This window comes from Elephantulus edwardii, unplaced genomic scaffold, assembly GCF_000299155.1.
Source record: "Elephantulus edwardii isolate Elephantulus edwardi_28Jun2011 unplaced genomic scaffold, EleEdw1.0 scaffold00389, whole genome shotgun sequence".
In the NCBI taxonomy this organism is placed as follows: Eukaryota; Metazoa; Chordata; class Mammalia; order Macroscelidea; family Macroscelididae; genus Elephantulus; species Elephantulus edwardii.
Genome location: NW_006400139.1, coordinates 1,156,693 through 1,164,309, shown reverse-complemented (window position 1 = coordinate 1,164,309; position 7,617 = coordinate 1,156,693).

Here is a 7,617-nt window from a genome sequence, read left to right as displayed (position 1 = left end):
TTCTATCTTGAAAGAACAGTGTTTATAATTGAAGACTGTTCAATAGTTCTAGAAGAAATGCTGATTAAAGTAAGTCCATTTACTTGTTTGACTTTTAAAATTATTTTACCCATTATGCCAGTTATCTGATAATTTTATTTCTGTTCACTTCTATGTTTATTAATAGCTGTCAATCAAATATGAAGCATTTCAGCTGTAGTAAACTAAATAGTGTCTCCTCTGATACTGGAAGTACAAAAAAATGATAGTTTTTGGAAATAAGGCTTTTGCTGATAGAACTAAATTAAGAATTAAGATGGGACCACAGTCTCTTAAAATTAGGATCTGTTGACATAGAGTTTATTCTAAGACTATAGCACAGAACAGAACTGCCTCATAATATTTTGAAGGCTATAATTTTTCACTGAAGGAAACTTCTGCATAGTACTTTCATAATGCAATTGATGGCTTCGAATCACTGATAACAGTTAAAAACAGAGCACTTTAACAACTAAGTCATGATGAGTCCTTCATACTCTCGTAGTGTTAGCCATAAAGTCAATAAAAATATCCTTACACAGGTGATGCAAGTGGAGCTCTGGTGGTCTAGTGACAAGAAGCTGTGCTACAATCCCAGAGGAATGAGGTTCTAATCCACCAGTTGTCCTGAAGGAGAATGATGGGCAGTCTCCTCCTATGTGATTAATTGTTTCTAAAAATCCACTTGAAGGTCAGCTATGGATTGGTTCCGACCTTATGGTACACAACAACAAGATGAAACAAGCATATATAGCAGATATTTACATATGTAGCAGAAATTGAAGTTATGTTCTCACATGTCAAGGAACACAAAAAATCGTAAGAGAAAAACAGAGGGAGCATGTCTCTGCTAGTAAATGAATTTCAAACATTTATCTTAAAAAAGGGTAAGAAAATAAATTTCTGTTTTGTCAAGCAACCAAACTTATGGTGGTGTTTTTCTTGTATTTTTTCTTGTTTTGTTTTCTTTGTGGTTTTGGGTTTGTTTTTTGTTTTTGTTTTTTTTTTAGCAGTCCTAAGAAATTAATATAACAAGAAAATAGCAAACTAAATAATTCAAAATTTTTTTTTAATATCCTGCTACAGGGGCCGATGTCTCCTAGTAACTGTCCAAACTCATTTCTAAGGAGCATTCTGGCAATATTACTTCCAATAAAGACTTATGATTTTTTTCTAGTAGCATGTTGTATATTCATTGTTATTTGAAAGTTCTTTATGGGTGTTAAAGAGCTTCACTGCCAAGCTGAAGACATGCACTTGCTTCAAGAGACAAAGATAGGCACTCTCCTCCCTGCCCCTAACTGGAGGGTGCATGGTGATAGCAACAACATACAAAAAGACACAATTTTAAATAAATCGCATTTTATTTTACTTATGCAATAGGAGATTGTTGGAAACTAGCTGACTAGACGTATGTATAAGAGAAAATGAGAAATTAAAGGCTGAAGACATCCTCTAATATCCAATCAAGTTTTTTACACCTGCATTCATAATTTGTTTTGCTGAGATTAAGTAACTTACAACCAGTTATAAGAAGTGCCAAGTCAACATTGTCCCAAATTCTTTGATTGGCTGTATAACCCCATGATTTCCAACATCAACAGTCCCTCCTAAGTTTCCTCACTCCTCTATGTCCCTTGCTTTTGGTGGTTGCTGGGAGGTTTCTCAGAAACTCAAACACATCAGGGGAATGACTCATGTGACTGTGGGTATGCAGGCTGGTTTTGCAAAGGCTTGTGAGCATTGTAGACTATCAATTACAATAGCTTGAAAGGCAGGTGTCCCTAAAAAGAACAGTAGCACTCACTTTTCTTGAGCTTATATAAACCTCTTGTAGGGAAGGGTTTGTATTCCACCATTTTCCTCTCTTCTTAATACAATAAATATTTCAGCACAAAATAAATAATTAATCATTGGCTAGAAAAGATATTTTGAATGATAAGCCTTTGATAATACAACATCATTCTCTCAAAGATTTCATGAATTTCATTGCTAAATTTGCTATCACTGAATATCAAGAAATATATTTATTTCACATTAAAGTCCTGAAAAATTTTAAAAAACAAAAACTTCATAGTTTTTCATCTCATAAATATCATAATCTTATGTGCTGAACTGTTTTATTCTTTATACCTATCACCTGTTCATAACATCCCTTTATGAAAGAAAACACATATGATCTTAAGTTGATATTAGCCTTCTGGACATTATAGCAAAATGACACTTAGAAAGATGATGGGGAAAGGAAATAGGAAGGCAAATGTAAAATATTCATCATGTCAGATATTGAAAATATGTTGAATTAATTATGAATAAATTTATGATGTTGTTGTTGTTGGTTGCCTTGGAGTCAAACATGACTCATAATGACCCTATAAACAAAAGGCCTGAAGCTCCTCTACGACTATCAACATTTATCAAAGTTCATAGAATTTCCAGAGGAATGTTATTTCAGACGTGAATGCCACTCTTGCTTCCAAAAGTTTGTGATGCTATTCCCATTCCTATCATCCAGTGAACTATGCAGAAGATTTAAATAAAAATTAAATCTTACAACCACATAATTTTAACTCTGGTATTGATTCTTACACTTCAATATTTATATGTATTACCTGAAATGTGGCTTCTTCTAGTCCCTCTTTTAAGAAATTTGTATTCAGAAAATGAACTAAGGCCCAGGAATCTCCGTAATCTAGAAAGTTAGGCAACTTTATGACAGATATAAAAGGAATCATTGCTAGAATAACTTATATTTTAGTGTATCATTTTCAGGTCTCAGAGAGTCTGCTAGCACTTCCAGGGACCCTATGAGTAAAATATTGAAACTCCATCCCTCTTGCACAATTCTTAAGTTCTCCACCATGTTCAAGATAATTTTTTATACCCAATACATCTTATTGAGGGTCTTCCATTTAATTTTTTCCCAGCATGATATCTTTTTCCAAGGACTGGCACTTTCTGACAGCATATTCATGGTATATGAGTGTAAGTTTCACCATCCTTGCATCTAAGGAACACACTGATTGCACATTCACGAAGACAAATTCATGTGCTGTTTTGGCAGGCTATAGTATATTCAATACTATTCTCCACTACTACAATTTGAAGGCATCAATTCTTTGATTTTACTTTTTTTCTGTCCAACTATCACGTGAATATAAAAATCATATCAGAACTTGATTCAAGCATACCTTATTTTTTAAGCTGACATCCTTGCTTGTTAAGCACTTTAAAAAGATCCTTAATACAGATTTTCCTAATGCAACACGTCATTTGATTTCTTGACTGCTGCTATCATGGTAGTTAATCATGGACCAAGGTAAAATTATACTATTGACAGCTTCAATCTTTTCTTCACATATCACAATGTTGTCTGAGTCCAGTTTTAAGGAGTTTTGCTTCCTTTTCTTTAGGCATAGTCTTGTCTTCTGTTGCATGCCGTCGAGTTAGAAATGGCTCAGGCTGATATTCTAGTGGGTTTTGGAGGCAGTTTTAATCGTATGGGAAAGCTAGTCAGTGACTAGGGATGACAAAAAGAGAATTGATGCCTTTGAGCTGTGGTTCTGGAGAATAATATTGAATATACCATAGACTGCTAGGAGAACAAACAGGTTCATCCTAAAGGGGGTGAGACCAGACTGCTCCTTGCTCCTTGGAGGCAAGGATTCTGAAGCTTCCTCAGACATACTTTGGACATGTTGCAAGGTAGGCCCAGTCCTTGGAGAGGAATGTCATGCTTGGTAGGCTAGAGGGACAGCGCAAGAAAGGAAGACTCTCGAGGAGATGAACTGATTCAGTGGCTGGGGTAATGGAAGTAGGTGTGTCAGAGACAATAAAATTGGCACAGGGTAGAGCAGGGTTAAGGACTGTTGTAAAAAGGTTCCTTATGAGTCCTGAGTGACTTGACTGCACATAACAACAGCATAACCAACAGAGATTTGTAAACTATACCAAGAATAATGTCAAAGGGATAGCAGAGAAAAGAAACTGTGATGCAATCTCAAAGGCATGTGGTTTGAGTCCCCCAGCTGCTTCACAAGAGAAAAATGTACAATCTTCTCCTGTGCAACTGCAATTAACTGTCTTTGAAATTTCACCAGAACGTCAGCTGTGAGTGGATTCTGATTTGCTGGTACACCACAAGTAGGATGACGTGTAAAAACTGGGTAGTTTTACATATGAGATTAGCAGAGAGAGATGGAATATCTCTCAGTGCTGTACTTCTATTTTATTTTTTAAAGTAGGAAAACTCATTTTAATTTTTTTTTTACCTCCTCATTTTCTTTCATGGTAACCTTTTCTCTGCTCTTCCCTAGTTTAGTCACCACCATATAAAGTAATCTCCATTCCTCTCTCTATACATTGTCCTGTTGACAGAGAAGTCCTTCTCCAGGGGCAAGAGAAGTAGGAAGCAGCAATGGCAATTGCATCAACAGCAACAGCAACAGCAATTTTTTACCCAATACACAGTGGGAGGTAGGAGGCGGTGCTGAAGATGGCTGTATTTTTCCTGCTGTTTCTCTCCCTGACCGCTTCCATTTCTTATTCATCCATCATGGCAGTAGTGGACAGTGTGGTATTTCTATCCATGAGAGCATGGCCCCTGAGGGTATGATTACCAAAGCATTATAGGGACTAACAGTGCTAGCTGAAAACTCAGATTCAAGTGATCTTTTATCTAATATCATAAAGCAATGGTTTGGAAAATAGATAGGGCTTATGATTTCAGTTCTTACTTCCCACATCATTGTCCTAGGAGTACTAATGTTCATGGGATGTTGTATAATACCCCTTAAAGGAGGTTTAATCCAGATTTATAGAGATCGCTAGGTTAAACTCCTCCTCACAAAATTTAAAGAAAGGATTGAAGAAGTATAACATAGAAGAGAAGGGAATTGTTGGGAAAGCAATTACATATATAATGTCTTCAAAGAATATGAAAGGAGGTGTTATGAGCAGTCAACTATAAGAAATTATCATAAGTTTGCTATGAAAACATATAAGTTTACATGTTATGAGAAGTGATATGAGCAGTTTAAGTATAAGAAATTATCATAAGTTTGCTATGAAAGCATGTTTTCATGCTATGAGAAGTGTTATGAGCAGTTTAAATATAATAAATTATGTTTGCTGTGAAAACATACTATACATTTATATGTTATGAGTGGTTTAGGTATAAGAAAACATTAAAGTTTGTTATGAAAGCATATTATGTTTGATGTGAAAATATATTTAAGAATAAGAAACATGTTATTAATTTTCTGTGAAAATTTATATATGATATATTAATTATGTTGTTATGTTATTTTATGTTATGAATTTATTGTGAAAATATATGTAATGAAGTGTACTGAAACAATTTGATTTAAAGATTCCCAGACATGCTCTAACTTGCCTGTAAGGCCTGACTCATCTCAACATGTGTAAATTCCTGATAAGGGAATGTAACTTGTTATTGCCCATGCTTCAAAGATAATGTAATTTGAATTGAGCATGATTGGTCAAACCCAGGTTGCTTTGAAACTAATGTGATTGGTTATATAACTTGTTTTAAAACTAATATGGTTGTTAAAACTCAAATTTTTGAATGTTGTTATTTTTGAGAGCTTGTTTGGAGGAACTAGCAGGGGAGCTCACCTACTCATACACCCTCGACCGAAGGATGGGCTTCCTTCCATGGGGATCATCATATTCAACTGAGCAAGCAGCTTCAAGAAGGACACACATGGATCAGTGAGTGATCTAGCCAGCCAGATGAGCTGAATCAACCCTGGCAATCGAGTGGGGTGACAGATGTCGCAGTGAGATCACTCTCACATTCAAATGTTGTATTTTTTTGTTATTGGTTGAATAGAATGTAACATCCGAAGTCCAAATTATATAAACTCTGGGAGCCTAACAGAAAGCTCCACTTTGCTGAAGACCCTAATCTGTAACCCTGAACTGTGAAGACCCAAAGGCTCTTTTCAGAGCCAAAGACTCTGGCTGCACTGGTGGCCAGGAGCTGCTAACCCTGGCCACACCAGTGGCTGTGAATGGCTGAACCAGCTGAGGACACTGACTGTGCCAGTGGCCATGAGAGATGGAGAACGAAACAAGTTAGTGTCTCAAGGGTGAGTGTTTCCCACTATACTATGGAGTATGCAATTTTTGAATTGCAATGTAGATAAATTACAATTGACTGTTTAATACTTGCTATGAATTAATGAATCAATATGTTGTTATGAATTTATTAATTGTAATGTAGATAAATTGCAATTGACTGATACTTGCTATGAATTAAGGAGTTGATTAATTCAGTAACAAATTTCTTTCTTTAATATAGCTACTACTAGGTCTGATTCATGAGAATTCTGATTCCTCACATTTTGTTTGAGGCTAGGGATCTTCATTACTTAGAATTATTGACAATTCTATTATAGATGATGAGGGGAATCACCACCTTGTGAAAGCCTGACTTTGTTGAACTTTATTTATTCCTTAGAGCATTTAGTAAAATACAAACAAAGCTTGTAGTCAACATTAAAGAGTAATTTTCCTATATGATTACAAGGAAATCCCAGACATTAATAGTGACACAAAGAACCTACCTTTTGCCTTCATTAATTGGTTTGATGCATAGCTGATTTCAATCCTCCAGAGTCGGAGTCCCAAGGGCTGAGCTGTTGGAAAATAAGAGTTGCGCTGTTGCTAATATGTATGCTCAGTTTGCAGAGAAACAGGAGTGTGGAGACCTGTTTCTCTGCTGCAGGTGAGTAGCTTCAGTTTTTGGGTTTTTTGTTTTTCATTTTTGACAAAACAGTGAAACTATTCTTTTCCTAATAATATAACTATACTCTTTTTAAATTTTTTAATAGGAAGTTACCATGCATGCTCTCTCATTATGAACCTAATCCGACTAAAGGATGAATCTAATAATCATGAAATAAATTTATTATTCCTGACAGTCAATTCACAAAAAAATAAAAGGAAACTTTTACCCGGAAATTAATAACTAATGATAGCCTCCTCCCCCCCCACACACACACACACTGTGCAACGCTCTTCAGTGTTTGCTGTCTATGAGCAAAGGAGGCACAAAATGGTTCAGGGTTACAGTTGCTCTGGCATTGAACACTATGACAGTCCATTGGGGATGGGCCTGCCATAAATCCAAACCCATGCATAAACCATGTCCTCTTTATGGCTATTCTTATACTGGTGTGTAAACTTTTCTAAGAATTCATGTAGCAAATTATATTTCACAGACAATGCTATCTGTCTTGTTGCTTTCTATTTGGTTAAATTCAGGATAGAATTTTAAATAAAGATCTTTCTCTACAGAGCAGATGGTAGGTTGGAACAGCAAAATTGCCATTAGGAGCCCTCTTTAGCTACTTTATCACTAAGACTCTATGACACTAAGTGCATTGACAGTATGTACTAAGTACTACAAAACTTAAGTACATTGATGCTGTTTTGTGCCAATGAGTCAAAACTGACTCATAACTGACACTCTAGTGAGTTTTCAGAAGCTGTAAATTACGCTAAAGGAGAATGTTCATTTTATTCTCTTGGAGTAGCTGGTGGATTAAAATTGCCTGTCTTTGCATTGACAAC